The 16,847-nt window shown below is 33.9% G+C and overlaps 1 protein-coding gene across 1 annotated transcript in view; it reads right to left on the bottom strand.

Annotated features, from left to right (window-relative positions):
• The window catches only part of LOC136032073 (uridine phosphorylase 1-like), a gene marked incomplete in the record, with an annotated part of 62,769 nt that extends 47,798 nt beyond the window's left edge, over positions 1 to 14,971 (bottom strand). The window contains 1 exon segment of the mRNA XM_065712195.1: positions 14,865 to 14,971.
• Between the last annotated feature and the right edge of the window lie 1,876 nt (positions 14,972 to 16,847).

Raw genomic sequence — 16,847 nt, 5'->3', positions numbered from 1 at the left:
TTTTATTAATCAATGTTTGTCAATGTTCATTTTACTCTCATAATCCTACAAAACTGACTAAAACAGAAATATCTGTTAAAACAACCGTTAAAAAGAAAAAAACAGGCCGTTTTTATTTTGTTGGTAAAAGAAACGGAATTCCGTTTTTTTTCGCTTCTGTTAGAGTCTGTTTCTGTTCCATTTTTTAATTGCCGTTTTTTACCGTTTCTGTTTTAGCTAAAAACAGAAATGGTGCCAACCCCCTAAAATGCACATCTAGCTTGTTAAAATAGTATGTGAGACACCTCAGGAACAGTTAAGGGTACTAAGTCAGAGAATGTTGAGGGGGATGTTGAAATCAATGAAAAAATACAATGTAAATCCCGGTTGTGGAAAGGACGTATCTAAATATCCCAAAAACGGTGGAAGGCTGAAAAAAAACGGAAAGGAATGGTGAAAAAACTTTCAAGAATATTAAGATATATTTAAATACACTATTTGCATACAGGCTGCCAAAAGGGTGTATGTGAAATATCTAAAAAATGGCTAAGATGTAAAGTTTGAACTTCCAGGAAATATTGAGAGGGGTGTTGAACTCAACCAAAGGACATTATCTGCATCCAGGCAGTCAGAATGATATTTTCCCCATGCTGCACCTAGCGAACACTCACATCAAAATCACAAACAAAAGAGATCGGAGAGTCAGAAATTAAGGGAGCTGAGTAATGTCTCTGATATATATTCCTTTTCCTATTCCATTTCCATCATTTGTAATATTTTGAACATTCTCCCAGTAGGATAACTTTGAGCATATTATTTCTAATTGCTGTTGAGTCAAAATCTTAGTTTAAGAACAGTTTCAACCTTGATTTCAAATTGAAAGAATTTTTTACAATAACTATACCGAGTTCAATTAAAGTCAAAGCTTCAATCACCTTAAGAAACTTGAAGTAGAATTTAAATTAGAATACGATACTTTGATTCTTAAGCCAAACCCTGAAAAACTGGAGAAATATTCATTATATTAGCCAGTAACAGAACTTTAGAAATAAAAAACGAACAGAGATTAATTTTGAAAATTCCTTTCAAAAAAGGAGTTTTTTTTAAAGAAAAGTAGAGCTCCATATTACACTTAAGACCAGCAGAAATAAAGTTCTGTAATAATTCAAACTCAAAACAATCAGGGAATACTATCAAAAAATAAATGACAAACAAACACAAAGTAGAAACAATAGGGAAAATCTTTTCAAGGCAGTGGGAATAAAATCTGTTGATATTTCGGCCCTATGTCCAAGGGCCGTCTTCAGATCAACACGAGAAAAAAATATATGTATATATAAATAAACTTACATTAAAATGTGAGAATTAAAACTAAAATGATTTTAAAAAACTTTTTTAAAACAGCCCTAGCATCTTTACTTCAACGAAGTTCAATCAGGACTGACAAATAGAATGAAGTGAGATGATAAATTCACTCAAACAAACATAATAAAATGATTAAATGCAAGTTCTCAAAGCCAACCTTGCGTTTTTGGCAGCCTGCCTCAAAGGTCTTTTCGTAACTGGTTCAATACTATTACAAATCGGTTTATTAAAGTATTTTGTTAGATCATTTTTAATTAAGTTTGAGTATAAAGGATTTAGTGAGTACTCCCAAAAGTCACTGTTCAAAGAAATATTATTATTTGTTTTGAGGCTAATTTCGATTGATTCCCGAACGACCTGTTTTATCCCCAAATCATTACTGATGAGTGAAGATTTTTCAAAAGGTATCGTGTGGGAGGGATTATTAAATATGCCAACCTACAGCAGAATCAAAGGAGTTGTTGGAACTATTTGAAATTAATACCTTTTCTATGTCTTTTTTATGCTGGTGTAGCCGTTTTTCTAGATTCTGATGGGTCCCTGCATTTATATATGAATCGGAGCAAATGTTCAGAGCAAGATCAATGATGAAGTTAGGTCTGGTCTTATATTTACCCTTTATAACAGCCAAAAAAAGGTTAAGCCTCCTACCACTTCCACACCGAAAAATTTGCTCGACATAAAAATACTATCTAATCTCCGCAAAGACCTTTCTATTATAATAACCAAAGCAGACAAAAGCAATTCACTTGTTGTCATGGATACGACAGACTACGACAAAAAAAATTTTTCGCATTTAAATAACACAATTACATATAAAACAAAAAGTCATGATCCTACTGATCAGTTTGTTAATAATATTATAAATGGATTAAAGCAGCTAAAACAAAATGGTAAAATCGCCCCACATTTATACAATAAATTTTTCCCGTGGTAGTTTCTGTCCCAAACTCTACGGTTTACCAAAAATACATAAACAAGATATTCCATTAAGACCTATAGTAGCATGTACTAAAGCCCCCGCTTCCAATATTGGGAAATGGCTTTACACAGCTTTCAAACCTTAATTGTATTCCCAAAATTCCTATATTCATAGTTCAGCGGATTTAATTAAAAAACTTAGTGGCACAAGTATTTCAGAAAACACGATAGTTAGTAGTTTTGACATTGGTTCCATGTATACGAATATAGATGTGGCTATTTCTGAGGAATTATAAAAAAACAAAATAGAAGAAAATTACCACTCTATCGAGGTTTCAGAGACAGGAATTGATTGTGAAGTTTTAATAACTCTAGTTAAAATTTTTAATGAATTTTCCATGTATTTTCAGATTCGTGATTCTTTTTATCAGCAAAAAATGGGTTACCCATGGTAAAAAAAAGGTAAAGGATACGGCATTAGACTTCACAGTCCCTACCGGCGGTGGGGGTACCTTTATCCGGGCTACTGGCAAATATTTACGTGGAAAAACTTGAAAATTGGGCATTAATTCTTATTTCTTTAAACATGTCTATTAGGGTCGCTATATCGATGACGTAATTTTACTTTGGAATTATGGGGAAGCTGAACTTCGGGGCTTCTTAGATCATCTTGATACTTATGACCGAAATTTGCAGTTCATCCTAGAAGTTGAAACTGAAAATAAACTACCGTTTTTAGATGTGTTAATTATTCGTAATAATGATAAACTGGATTTCACTATCTATCGAAAGCCAATGCAAAACAATAGATATCTTCATTTTAACTCAAATCACCCCCAAAAGTTCAAAGAGCAGTTGTAACTTCTCTCATTGATCGTGCCCAAAACATTTGCTCCGATTCGTATATAAATGCAGAAATAAACTTTATCAGAGATATTCTTTTTGGTAGGTAAAAAAAAGGTAAAGGATGTGGTACTAGACCCATAAGGTCCGAACCGGCGGTGCTGATCTCCTTATCAAGGCCCTTAAGCTAGGAAATGCAATGGGGGATGAGGGCCATTCATCCCGTACTTTTGCACACCTTTCTTATTTACCTTCCCCAGATTTCTCCAGGAACCCATTTAGCGATGGGTCGACCCTGGCTGAGCTTACAGAGTCACGCCACTGACCCCCGTCCCAAAAAAAAAATTGGGTACACTAGGATTCGAACCCACGTCCTCTCGGACAAAGGATCCTAAATCCAGCGCACCAATCCACTTGGCTAGTGGGGCTTCTTTTTGGTAACGGATACGCTATTCCTTTTGTCAATAAGATAAATAACCGTAGACTAAAAAGACTTTCCCGTAAAATCGAAGAAGATTATATTATCTATATAAGAGAATGATATATTATCTATATGATAGATTATCTATATAAAAGAATTATATCTATATAAGAAGATATATTATCTATCTTCCGTATATCCCAAAAAATCACAACAAAATTAAAAAATATTTGCACAAAAAATAATCTGTATGTAGTTTTTACTAATAATTTCAAAATCATTAATTTCTTAAATTCTGGTAAAGATAAAACTCCAGTTACTTGCCAAAGAGGGGTCTATCAAGTACCTTGTGACTGTGGAAATTACTATGTTGGCAGAACCCATCGGAATCTAGAAAAACGGCTACACCAGCATAAAAAAAGACATAGACAAAGCATTAATTTCAAATAGTTCCAACAAACCCTTTGATTCTGCTTTAGGTTGGCATATATTTAAAAATCCGTACCCCATGATACTTTTTGCAAAATCTTCACTCATCAGTAACGATTTGGGGATAAAACAGGTGGTTCAGGAATCAATCGAATTTAGTCTCAAAATTCATAATAATATATCTTTGAACAGGGACTTGGGGGAATACTCACTGAATTCTTTATACTCAAACTTAATTAAAAATGACCTAACAAAATATTTTACTAAACCGATTTATAATAGTATTGAACCAGTTACGAAAAGACCTTTGAAGCAGGCTGCCAAAAACGCAAGGTTTTTGCGTTTATTAAATTTATAAATTTAAATTAAATTTGAGAACTTGCATTTAATCATTTTGTTATGTTTTGTTTGAGTGAATTTATCATCTCACTCCATTCTATTTGTCAGTCCTGGTTGAACTTAATTGAAGTTAGGATGCTACGGGTGTTTTAGAAAAGTTTTTTAACATTATTTGTATTAATTATCACATTTTAATGAAAGCTTATATATGTATATATTGTTTTTCTTGTATTGTGCTGAAGACGGCCCTTGGACATAGAGCCAAAATATCCACAGATTTGATTTCCACTGTCTTGAAAAGATTTTCCCTATTGTTTCTACTTTATGTTGTATTTGTTATGGAAAGGCAGTGTGGTCTTCGCCGCTATTTTTTTTTTTTTTTTAAGAATAAATGAAACCCAAAAACAAATGGAAACTAATACAAAAACTCATATCAAACATAAAGCATAAAGATAACAGATGCTGATTTAGATGAATAAATCAATCTTAGAACAAGTAAAAATTAAAATGGATACTCAAGTCAAACTTAAAACAAACAAAATTACTTCACGAAGGAGTTTGGTTACTGTCCCCTTCCCTTTCCCACAACTGCAAAAGTTCTAAAGTCTATTGCATCATTTACACTTTACTGAAAACAAATTACATTTTAAACATTTTTTCTTATATTTTCAACAATGAGAAATAAAAAAAATAATTTAAGTGAAATCTTGATTTGCTAAGATCCGTCAACAAAACAAAGGAGGGCTTGTAGCCCTAGTGACGGAATAAGACAAAGAAATAAAAAAGAGAAAGTAAACAACAGTGAAAAGAGGGATTACATTCAACAAACACAAAAAACTACATCTATGAAGAGGGAAGAAAACTGGTGGTTGAGGTTTCTAGTGGAGGATTTGAAATCTTCAGGTCTTTTATCAATAATGTTTGCAGGCAGAATCAATTTTTGAACCAGAGAAGAATTACTGGTCCAAGGAGGGAGATGCAGCAGATACTTGGCGAATTTAAAATAGATTTGGTTAACATTTTTTTTATTTGAAGCGGAAAAAATTTCCAAATGGGGGACATGGCAAGAAGATGGGGCACAGTTAGACTGCTTTAAAGTTTGGAAAGGTGAAACCGACTAAGATTTGTGACATTGAACCAAACTAATCTGGAGGAGAACAACACTTACAAGAAATTTCACTGAAAATACTAGACTCAAAAATTCTGAATGAGGTGCACAAAACAGTTATAGGGTGGTATGATTGACTATCTTGAAGATCTTTTTTTCCTTTTTGGGAATAGGAGTGATCTGGATGATGCAAAACTGTTGTGGCAGCACACCTGAAGAAATTGACATTTAAAACAACAGCGAGAGGTGCTGCACAAGCAAATCACTATCATTTTGAAATTGTTTAGCAGAAACCAAATCAATACCAGCAGATGTTTTTTTCTTGATCTTTCTTAAAGCGCACTTAACATCAAAAGGAGTAATTGCGAAAGTACACTGCTGGAATTTACGAAGATACTGTCAAGCTCTTTTTCAAATTTACTCTCAGGTGACGAAAACTCACTTTTATAATAATCAATCTACATAATTTCAGAATTATCACAAGTAGAGGTCTCCTTGGAACGTTTAAGACTTTTCCACGAAAGAGAAGGATCACTCGCTATATTGTCTACATTTTTTTTGGAATCAGCATGATTTTGTGATCCTTAAGAGCTCTTGCAAATTTTCTTTTTGCTCTTAAATACAAAATTGTTTACTGTACCAAATCGTGGTCTATCACATTCATTCCAAATTCAGAGCCATAGCTTAGCCGATTGACATGCTGAAACAAGATTTGAGTTTTTTGACCAATTGGCAACTTCTGTATTTTTGCGGGCACGTCTAGTTGGAACTGCAATAAGTTCTGCATATCGAAGTGCGTGATTTATTTCCGAAGAAAACTGGTAATCTGAATTCCAATCGCACGCTAACTAAGATAAGAACTACAATTGGGGCTAAGGAGATAGAATGGAACCTTGATTTTATTAAGTATTAAGTCACACTCTAACATAAACAACTGGTGATTAACAAAGCTCCAGTCTTGGATATTGAACCATTTTTTTGGAGTTAGAAGTTTGGCTAGCATTGATGCACTCAAAATATACACAGATCAGAAGGTGATCACAGCAAAAGCCTTCACGCAAGACTACGGCTTGGTTCAATGGAAATGAAGAGATAGTATGATTGAGGTTTAAAATTGAGGAACTAGTGCCTATATATGTAAAATTTTCTTCTCTTTTAACTAGAGAGTAAAGAGGTGGAATAGAGCTCCAGAGCAACTGACTCCTCGGGAGGGTTTTGTTTGTCAAGTCACAATTAAAATCACCGATGATTATAACACGTGAGTCAGATGACTTCTCCACTTTCTTGACAAGGCGGCACACTTTTTTACAGGTGCTTAGAAACTTCGAATCAGAGTTTTCATTGCGGCAATTCGTGGGGAGGTAAATGTTTATTATCAAAATATCCAGGCATGATACTGCAAAAATATGCTCACCAGATTCAATCTCATTGCATGTTAAAGTAGAATGGCAAGGGCAACTGAGGGGCGTCCACGTGCTGCAGTATATATTGCTGAGGAGAAAAATACAAAGCAATTGGGCGAAATGTTTAGAAGCTCTTTTTTATCTGTTCAAAAGAAAATATCTTGAAGACAGATCACATCATAATTTTTGAGTAATTGGGTCAAAATTGGAATTTTATTAGTGACTGCTGTTTATATTCTATGATAGAACTGATATAGGATGTGTTATTGTCTTGGGATCTGCTTTAATAGGGATTGAGACACAGGACACTTATAGCTGTAGCATGGGTGACTGGAGGACTTACAAAGAGCACATTTTGTTGGTTGCTTACAGAAATCATCTTTAGAGCTGGAATGTCCCCCTTCATCACATACTCAGCAAACGCAGGAGTTTTTACAAGAGGCAGATATATGGCCAAACTGCTGGCAGTTATAGTATAAGAGTGGGAGGATTTGTATTCTTCAATTGGCAGATGCTTGTAACCAAATACTATGAGGGAGTACATTACATTTGTTTTCAAACTTTAACAGCATTCCCCAAATGCTGTTTGTTTTCAAGCTTTAGCTAATATGAGTGGGTTGCGCCAATCTTGACCACCAAAATGTAGTTTTCCACCTTAGCATAAATATCTTCATGACAAGAGCCATCTGGTGGTCAACACATAATTCCGTAATAAGCGGGGGATTTTACTTTTGCACTGAGGGGGGAATCAGAGGTCAAAATGGCTCGAATATGACATTAGTGGAATTCTTGCTATCTACAATTACCATCCAGAGAGACTTACAAGGCTTCAGTTGATGGTGCTAGCAGCATTGTTGCCGCAAACCTTGTTCAAGTCTTTTTTCCGAGCTACCGCATTTGTCAAATCTTTGGGAGGGTTTTTCAAAACAACTGCATAGGAGGAACTTGGAGATATAGACACGCAGTCATTTCTATTAAACCCACTATCACTAGCAGAAAGGGATTGACATGACTCGACAGAGTTGTCGAACTTAAAAACCATCTCATTCACTTTTTTAGTTATGGTGGTAGCCTACTAGTCTCACCAGCAATTTCTGGAACCACATCATGTTCAAAAATAACATATCTTGGAAGACTAATTTTCTTTTCATCACATTGTCGAACAGCTTTTATGATGTCTGCCATGTTGTCAGCAGGGTTTTTTATAGACATCACACGAGTTGCTAAGTTAGCATGAGTCCGCACTAGCTCCTTAGCTGCCATAATGGAATCCATACCAAAAAGGCAAGGGATGTCGTTGCAATGTAATCAGAGAAGTTTACAAGCGCGAGTTGCATTGTTCAGAAGAGTATTCCAAACAAGTTTTTTGCTTGCCATCTCCAAAATGGGAAGTGCGGGACCTGGTTCACCTGTCCCCAGCAGTTTAATTATCAAAGTACAGTTTGTACTATGGTGCTTCTATACTGTTCCCACTCCCTTCTGCTAAGTTAAAATAAAATCTCTCTCTCTTTCTCCTCTTTTTCCTTTAAAATTGTCAAACAAAATTAAAGTTAAGTCCTTTATTATCTGTTTATCTAGCAATAAAATTGGAGCAAACCAGTCAGACAAGTTTTAATTAAAACCAATCTTTTGCCAAATATTGCAAGAACTAGCTAGCTTCACTCAGATTAAAATTCATTATTCATAAAATCAGGGGAGGATCTAGAGAAAAATCTTGGGGGAGCACTGGACCAAGGGCGCCAATATGATTCGAGCATAATGATAGGGGGTGTGTGTAAATAACGCTTTCGTCATATCAGTTTGTTTGTGTGAATCTGGTTGGTGCTGATGTAAAATGACAAAGAAACTTCTTTGAAAGCTAATAATATTTTCCTATAGCAGTAAAATGCGCATTAACAACAGAAGCGAGCGGATTCTTTGATGAATAAATTCCTATGGCTTCATTGAGACTTTTTGAATTAGTAGACCAGACTAATTTTTTGTTTCTTCTTTTGAGTTGGATAAAAAAAAAGTGACAACTAGGAAGCACTTACACTCTTCTATTTATTTAAATTGTAAGAGCAGAGGTAGTAATAGTTGCCGAGAAAGTTTCAAATTAAATCTCCCTGTTGTTCTTGATATATTGGTGAGGTTCTTATTGACACCCACACTTACAGTGCCTTTTGATATGATCATTATCTATTTATCCCCCATAATTTCAGGGTAATAATAAACAAAATATGGGGGTAATATCGGGGTAGTCAATGACAAAAGGGAGGGAGAAAAGGGCAATAAATTCAATAGTCTTCCAAGTTGTCTTGAAGGGATGACAGAGCTTGAGATAATTGATACTTGTGAATCAGCAAGCCTGTGTCAACAACCTTATCAATCTGGATAGTTTCTAACTTCCACATTATGTTTGGATAGCACAGATGACATTCCACTAGGACTTTGTCCTAGGAAGATAGTATTCTACCCTGCATCTTACTACAGTCAGGCAGCTGAATAAGATAGCATCTGAATAAGATAGTGTCTGAATAAGATAGGCATGTGAATTAGCTCTCCCAAATCCCACTCAGCAAACTCAAATGTCCAAAACATTTCCCAAAACCCCCTTCATAATGTGTTTCCCCTCCCGTGACCCATCCTTATCATGCCCCTATCAATGACTCCCAGAAACTGTATCATAAATCGATTGGCTCTTAAGAAAGAGAACAAAAAAATCCGCCAAAAAAGGTTAAATAGAAAACACAATCTGAAGATGAAGATCTAGGAAGCAAGTTTGATTATATGATTCCTGAAAACGAGGTTTATCTTGTAATTTTATGACGAAATGATTCGTAAACTGATCGTGCGAGCAGTTTTATGTCTGAATCTCTAGCAGATCAAGAGCGAAATCTTGAGTAAGGGGGCCACTGGACCAAGGGTACCAATGTGACTCTAGGTGGGCACCAAATTAAAAAGTTTATTTTAAAAAAGATTAAAAGAAGAAAAAAGAACAGAATAAGGGTGCCAGAAATATCTTGGGGGAAGGGTCACCCCAGGCCCCATGGATCTGTTCATGGCCTAAATTGCTTTTAACTTTTTCATTCATCTAATTTAAACCAAATTAGCTATATAGTTAAAATAAATAGATAGAGAGATTTATCACATGAATTCGCTATTTGGCCATTCGCTATTTAGTTAGTCACAAAACTAAAATTAAGATTTTTTTTTGAGTGGGGAGTTGACAAGGGCAGTTAAAAAAAAATATTCCTTAACACAAATTAATGTTGTAAGTTACCTTGTCATATCCCCATCATTGAAGCCCAGACACCATACCCTAAATCGACAGTCTTACAAGAAAGAGAATAAAACAAATCTGCCAGAAAAAAAGAAAACACATTCTGAAGATGAAGATCTAGCAAGCAAGTTTAATTATATGATTAATTTTTAATGAAAACGAGGTTTATCTTATAATTTTATAACGAAATGATTCGTAAACTAATCGTGTGAGCAGTTTCATGTCTGAATCTCTAACGGATCAAGAGCAAAATCTTGGGTAAGGGGGCTGCTGAACCAAGGGCGCCAATGTGACTTGAGGTGGGTACCAAATTAAAAAGTTTATTTTAAAAAGATTTAAAAAAAAGAACAGAACAAGTGTGCCAGAAGTGTCTTAGGAAGAGGGTTGCCCCCTCTGACCTCATGTATTCCCTGGCCTAAATTGCTTTTAATTCTTTCATTCATCTAATTTCAACCAAATTAGCTATATAGTCAAAATAAATAGACAGATAGATTTATTCACACAAAAGCCCTATTGGGCCATTCACTATTTAATTAGTTACAAAACAAAAATTAAGGATTTTTGAGGGTGGAGGGGGTTTATTATAAGTCAAACTTACCTTTCGATTTCTGGGTGTTTTTGGATATTTTACCAAAATATTCAGAAATATCCTTCAATCCCCTTGCACAGTCAGCCATCAGTCTTTGTCTCTTATCCATTATATGCTCATTTCCAGATTTTTATTTTTATCCATTTTAAAATTTTAGCTACAAGGCTACTTTTCAATATGTCCTTGTGAATAAACAAATAGCTGTGTTGAAGATACCTGTTTTATCTTTAACAGATGTTTCCATTTTCATGATATAGGGAAAGTTCCATGCTCATAGAAAAATCTTTGCAGCAATCAAAGATTTCTATGCCAATTTTGCAGATATATACTGAACCAGCTGAAGATAAATAATTTTTGTTCATTTTAAGTTTCAACTTTGCTCTTTACATTCATAGGAAAGCTTTGCTTTTTGTTGTTAATTGGGTAAATCACCTACAAATAATTGATCAAATTGACAAGTACACTTAAAAAAGCGTAAAAAAGAAGAGAATGTGAATGAGGGCACCAAAAAAATCCTGGGGGGGGGTCCTAAGGCCACCTCCCATGGATCAGCCCCTGCATAAAATTCACTGAGAAAGCTTACTCGTTTGATAATGTTAATAAATACCAAATTTTAAGATAGATACATTCACCCTGAACTTTGGATCATAACTGCAATACATTATAAATACATCATAACTGCATTACATTATACATTCATTAAATATTCAGTTTATATTCATTACTTCTTTCCAGCAGTCTTGATTATTATAGTGATTTATGTTTTACTTTTTCTCTGTGTTTGAAAAAGAAAAGCAAACAGTTCAGTATGGGGGTGGTGGAGTTTGTCCAGAAGTATACAAACTGTATTTTCTGGCCATGTACCACTGGAGATGGGATCTAGCTAATCACTCCAAATAGTGCAGCCCCAACCTCATGGGTACAGGTAGAGCCCACCCCAGGATCTCTGAGTGCTCAGGGTTTTCCTGGTGTCAATCAGAACCCAGCTCAAACGAAAAGCTTGCAACCTTCCTCAGAAAAATAATTGCAACAAAAAGATATGTCACTCAAGCTTTGAATCATACTGGTTTTAACTCCTTACAACCTCAACGTGCCCCAGGGCATTCTTTGACCTTGCTGACCAAGGTGGGCTTAGAAAAGGCACTTGGAATGTTTTAAACATGAATAGCCCTGGATCCAAAGATTTTCTGCGCCTTTGCTTGATGTTTTTGTATAATAAAATTCATAGTGCTGTCTCTGAAATTCCAACTTTTTCTCAACAAAATTTGTTAACCCTAAACTTTTCTAAAACTTTCTTCATGATATTCACTAGACTTTTGTCAAGTGTTGGAAATGATCAAATCATGGTTTGAGGCAATATGATAAAAAGAGTAGCAATAACAAAGTATTTGAAGTTTTTAACTGATGAAAACCTGTTGTGGAAAAACCATTCAAATGCAATAGCTGAAAAATTAAGCAGAGGTCTTAGGGTGATGCAAATAATTAAAAATCTAGTCCCAAAAAAGATTCTACAAATGATTTTTTTTCTATATTTTGTCCATATATTAGCTATGGATGCTCCTATAAGGGCAAATAATTTTGTAACATGTTTTAAAAGAGTGCAAAAACTTCAGAGTAGAGCTGTAAAATTATTATCAGAATTTTATGATTCTGATGAGGTTCCTGCTCATGAGCATTTTAAAAAGAATAAGTTAATGGATGTATCCCAAATTAGAGATTACCAAGTTGCAATTTTCTTGTATAAATATTTGAATCACCTGGTTACTTTTGCTTTTGAAAATCTTTTTTTTGAGAGACTGTCATGATCTCTTTTTTTGAGAGACTTTCATGATCATAATACAAGAAAAGCTGATAACTTAACTCATGTTTAGGAGTACCATTCATGCATCTTTTGTGATTTGCCATTATGGTCCCCATGTTTGGGATATTTTGCCTGAGGGTGAGAAAAATGGGCTTAGTCTTCTGGCTTTCAAGTTACAGGAAAAGAAGCTTCTTTTATCTTGTGAGTGATTTGGATGTGAGGCCTATTCTAGGTTGTCATTCTATTCAAGGCATTTCCCTGATTTATTTGCTGTTAATTTTTTTCTTTTTTGGTTTCTGTCTTCTTCTTGTCTTTTCTCTTCTTCTTTTTTTCCTTTCTTCATTCATCAGTTGAGTTTCTTTTGTATTGAGTAGCATGATATGAACAAGTTTTTTATTAGCTAGGGTGATAACCTTGGTTGCCTTTCCAAGCTCATTGCCTTTCTTGGCAGGCAAATGACAAATAGTGTTTGTTTTCTTTTCTTAATAAATATAGATCTCATATTTCATTTTGCAATAAAATTTTATTTTGAGATAAGGAACTTTTTAATACTTGAAACTTTTTGCAATCAAAAAACAAACAAAAATTAATAATTTTTTTTTACACATTGTAAAAATTTGATTACAACACTAAAAATAAATGAAAATTGGTGAAACCAGATGCATATTTACCAATTGGCCCACTAGGCTCTGTACCTTTCACAATTCCCAAAGTTTTGGGGATTTCTATAAAAATCTTAAAAAACAGAGTGGTAAAAATGCTTGGGCCTAAAAGCATCAAAGCTTTAAATTCAGCCCTGGGTGGAACAAAATCTAGAGCTAGTGAGCTTTGAGCAATTAATATAATTATATATCAAATATTCAGTTTAATTTTATTAGTTCTTGCCAAAACTGTTAATTTATTTCTGTCTTTAAAATTATTTTGAAATATGGAATTTTGAAAACCTGAAACTTTGGCAATCAAAAATGAACAGAAATTAATTTAATAAAATTTATGAAAAATAGGTTTACTAATGAAAATTAAAGACCATATTAAACTAGAATCAGAAGAAATAGAAACCTATAATAACTTGAACTCAAAACAACCAGAAATTAATATTGTAGAATAAATGAAACACAACACAAGCAGTAATTAAATAAACTATCATAAAAAAAACAGACGACATAACTAATTTACATGAATAAATAAATCTTAAAACAAGTGGAACTTAAATTGAATATGCAAATCAAGCTTGAAACAAACAAAATCTTTACAAACCTGAGTTTGGGTTTTTCCTCTATCTCTTGCTGTAAAAGTCTAAAGCCTACTGTTTTGTTGGTGCTTTACTGAAAACAAATTCAATTTGAAATATTATCTTTTGTGCTTATTACTACATTGAATATAAACATTAAAATTATAGTAAAATTAAATTTTGAAATGATGAGCTTTCAATAACTAATATCATCATATATCAAATATTCAGTTAAATTTTATTAGTTCCTCATCCCTAACTGTAAAAGCCTAGAGCATACTATGCCATAGGTGCTTCACTGAAAATGATTTATATTACAAATATTTTCTTTTCTAGTTATTGCAGCATTGAAAATGAAAATAAATTAAAGTGAAAAAAAATACTGAACCTATGGTTTTTCTAAATACTGTACTTTGATTTGATTTGTACTTTTCGAGACAGTTCAAGATATATACAGCTTTCAGTAAAGTACCAATGATGCAGTAGGTTTTAAACTTTTATAGTGAGAAAAGCAGGCAAAACCTAAACTCTTGTTTGCAGAGACTTGCATTTGTTTCAAGCTGGAATTGTATATTCAATTTCAATTTTGTTTGTTTTAAGATGATTTTTTTATTTATTTATATTAATAGCCTACCTATTGTATGTTTGTATATCATCATATTTATTTAATTTCTGCTTGTTTTGGGTTTCATTTATGCTTCAAAAGCAAAGTATTTTTATTTTTTAAAAGGCAGATTTGCATATTCAATTTAAGCTTTCCTTGCTTTAAGGTTTATTTATTCATTTACATTAGTACCAGTTGTATGTTTTTTGGTATGTTTGTTTATTTAATTTCTGTTCACTTTTGGTTTAGCCTACTATATATTCTTTAATAGTAGGCCTAATTACTAGTTGTTATGAGTTTGAGCAAAGCTATTGTTTCTATTTCTCCTGGGTCTTAAGTTTAATATGGCCTTTAATTTACTTATTTTAATGTATTAATTATTTAACATTAATTTAATGTAACTTATGATTAAGATTAACCTCAAACTCTTTTTATTGGATTCTGAACAAGAATCCAGTCCTCTATTGCAATATTAAAACGGCTACACGTGGAGCCTTGAGCGGTCCCCCACTTCACTGGTCCTGATTGTGCCCATTTTGCTTTCTTTTCTAACAAGGCAATAAGCTCACCTCAAATATCTAATTCAGGTTATTATAAAATCCGTACAGCATTGAAATATATAAATAAATATTAAGCATGAATCTTGTTTTAAATTTTAGCACATGTACAAGCGCCACCTGAGTTTTGTTTTCAGGCATCGGGTTTGAAGCGTGTTTTGAGCGGGTTCGAAAAAATCGTTTGTCTTCAACCCAGCAAAATCATAAAGCGTTTTCATAATGCAGGTTCCAAGCGTGTCGCACACGGGTTTCTCAACACTGTAACATGCCAGAATAGCAAGGTTGAACATGGGTTCTAAGAAAACATTTACCCATGTTTAGCAAGGCACTCAAAGTTATAATCTGCACAACCCGTGCCGAAATCCGTGTTGGATGTGGGTGGTCTGAAAAAAAAATATTTGAGACAACCCGTATCTTGTCGTACGGGCTTTTCACGAATAATTTTTTTAAGTAGTGCTAGTACGGATCGCTGGTGGCGATGATATGCCTGTTGCTAAAATCAAGGTAGACAAAAGTGGCTTATAAGTTAGATTGGTGAAAATTGTATGGGCTACGAGTAATGAGTAAAAAAACCAAGCTATTGAAAATTTACTACACTTCCATTGTCAAAAATCTAATTTTATGTATAAAACAGCCTCAATAACTGTTCTCAGCCATTTTACTGCCAGGCTTCCGAAAATGCTATTCCTTTCTTAAGGTAATTGAAAACATAGTAAAAGAAAAGCATCAACATTGAAGTTTTATTAACGACAGAGTGGAACGATTTGAAGTTAGTGCTAAGAACCACAAGTCGGAAACACTTTCCAGGAGCAGGCTGAATTTTATTTCTATGTCAAATTCTCTTGGAAAAATCAAATCTCGTCTTCGACTCAAGTCTTGTCTTCTCGGTAATAACGATTTGGCAGTATTCCAATAATCTTCAATAATGGATATAAGTAATGGAAAGCTTAGTTGGCTTGCTATCCAGCACACAAAAAATAGCGTAAACATATATAATTCTATAATTTTGTCTTTGTGGAGTTATTACACTTGAAATAGTAACTTGAAATAGTTAAAAGCTTGATTTGTTAATCTGTTTGAAGTTCAAAGGCTTTAAAAAATTATTAAGTTTAGAAACGTCGCAATTAAATTTCTTTCAGTAAATGTGCAGGCTCTAGCTACCATTTGCTGGTCTCATGTTCAAAAAGTTTATTGTAATTAATTAATTTTTTTATCATTCAATAAACAAATACAGTTATTGAATCATGTATCAGTAGTGGTTAAACTTTTTTAAGTGATTATCAATTGACCGTGCGTCAGCATTCAATAAACTGCAAATCATTCTTTTCTAGATAGAAAATTCTTGGTGTATTTATCTATCGGGAAAAATTAAAAGTCTTCATGATAGTATGACATACAACGCTCTGGCATTGTCTAGAATAAAGAGCCATTAGGCTTTAATGTATTATTTGTTTAATTACTATTATTTTCCCATGAGCCACTTCACATAAAAGGGGTACTTTTGGAAACTTCAGAAGAGACTCATTCAATTGAAAACTGAAAGTTCTAGGGTTTTGAAACTTCCATTAAGAGTCAAAAGTAATGGAAGGTTAACCAATTTCGGGTCATGTTCTTTTTGCTGCCTTTCCCCAAAGACATCCGTTAAAAACTTTCTGAAAGCTATTTTGTTCAAAATAATCTAAAGGTTAAAAAACTATGCGTACAGGATAACATGGCCCCTTAAAGCCGATGGGGCAAGGGCTTCAAGTTATGCAAGATACCCTACTGTCTACATACAGGGAAATGCTCGAAAGCTCTAGCTCAAAAGTATAGAATTCCACCAAATAAAAGATGTTTTGATTACGAGTATTGGTATCTTGTACAGAAGAGAACTAGAGTGAGCCGGAATAGCCACATCAGTACCAACCGGCAAGTGGGCCTTAAGCTGCTGGTAAAAGGCAGCTGGTAAAAATCATCCCGAAAATTGTTCACTGTATGACTTGTAGAATATGATCT

Source organism: Artemia franciscana, chromosome 10 (assembly GCF_032884065.1).
Source record: "Artemia franciscana chromosome 10, ASM3288406v1, whole genome shotgun sequence".
Lineage (NCBI taxonomy): Eukaryota > Metazoa > Arthropoda > Branchiopoda > Anostraca > Artemiidae > Artemia > Artemia franciscana.
This window is presented reverse-complemented; position numbering and strand designations above follow the sequence as displayed.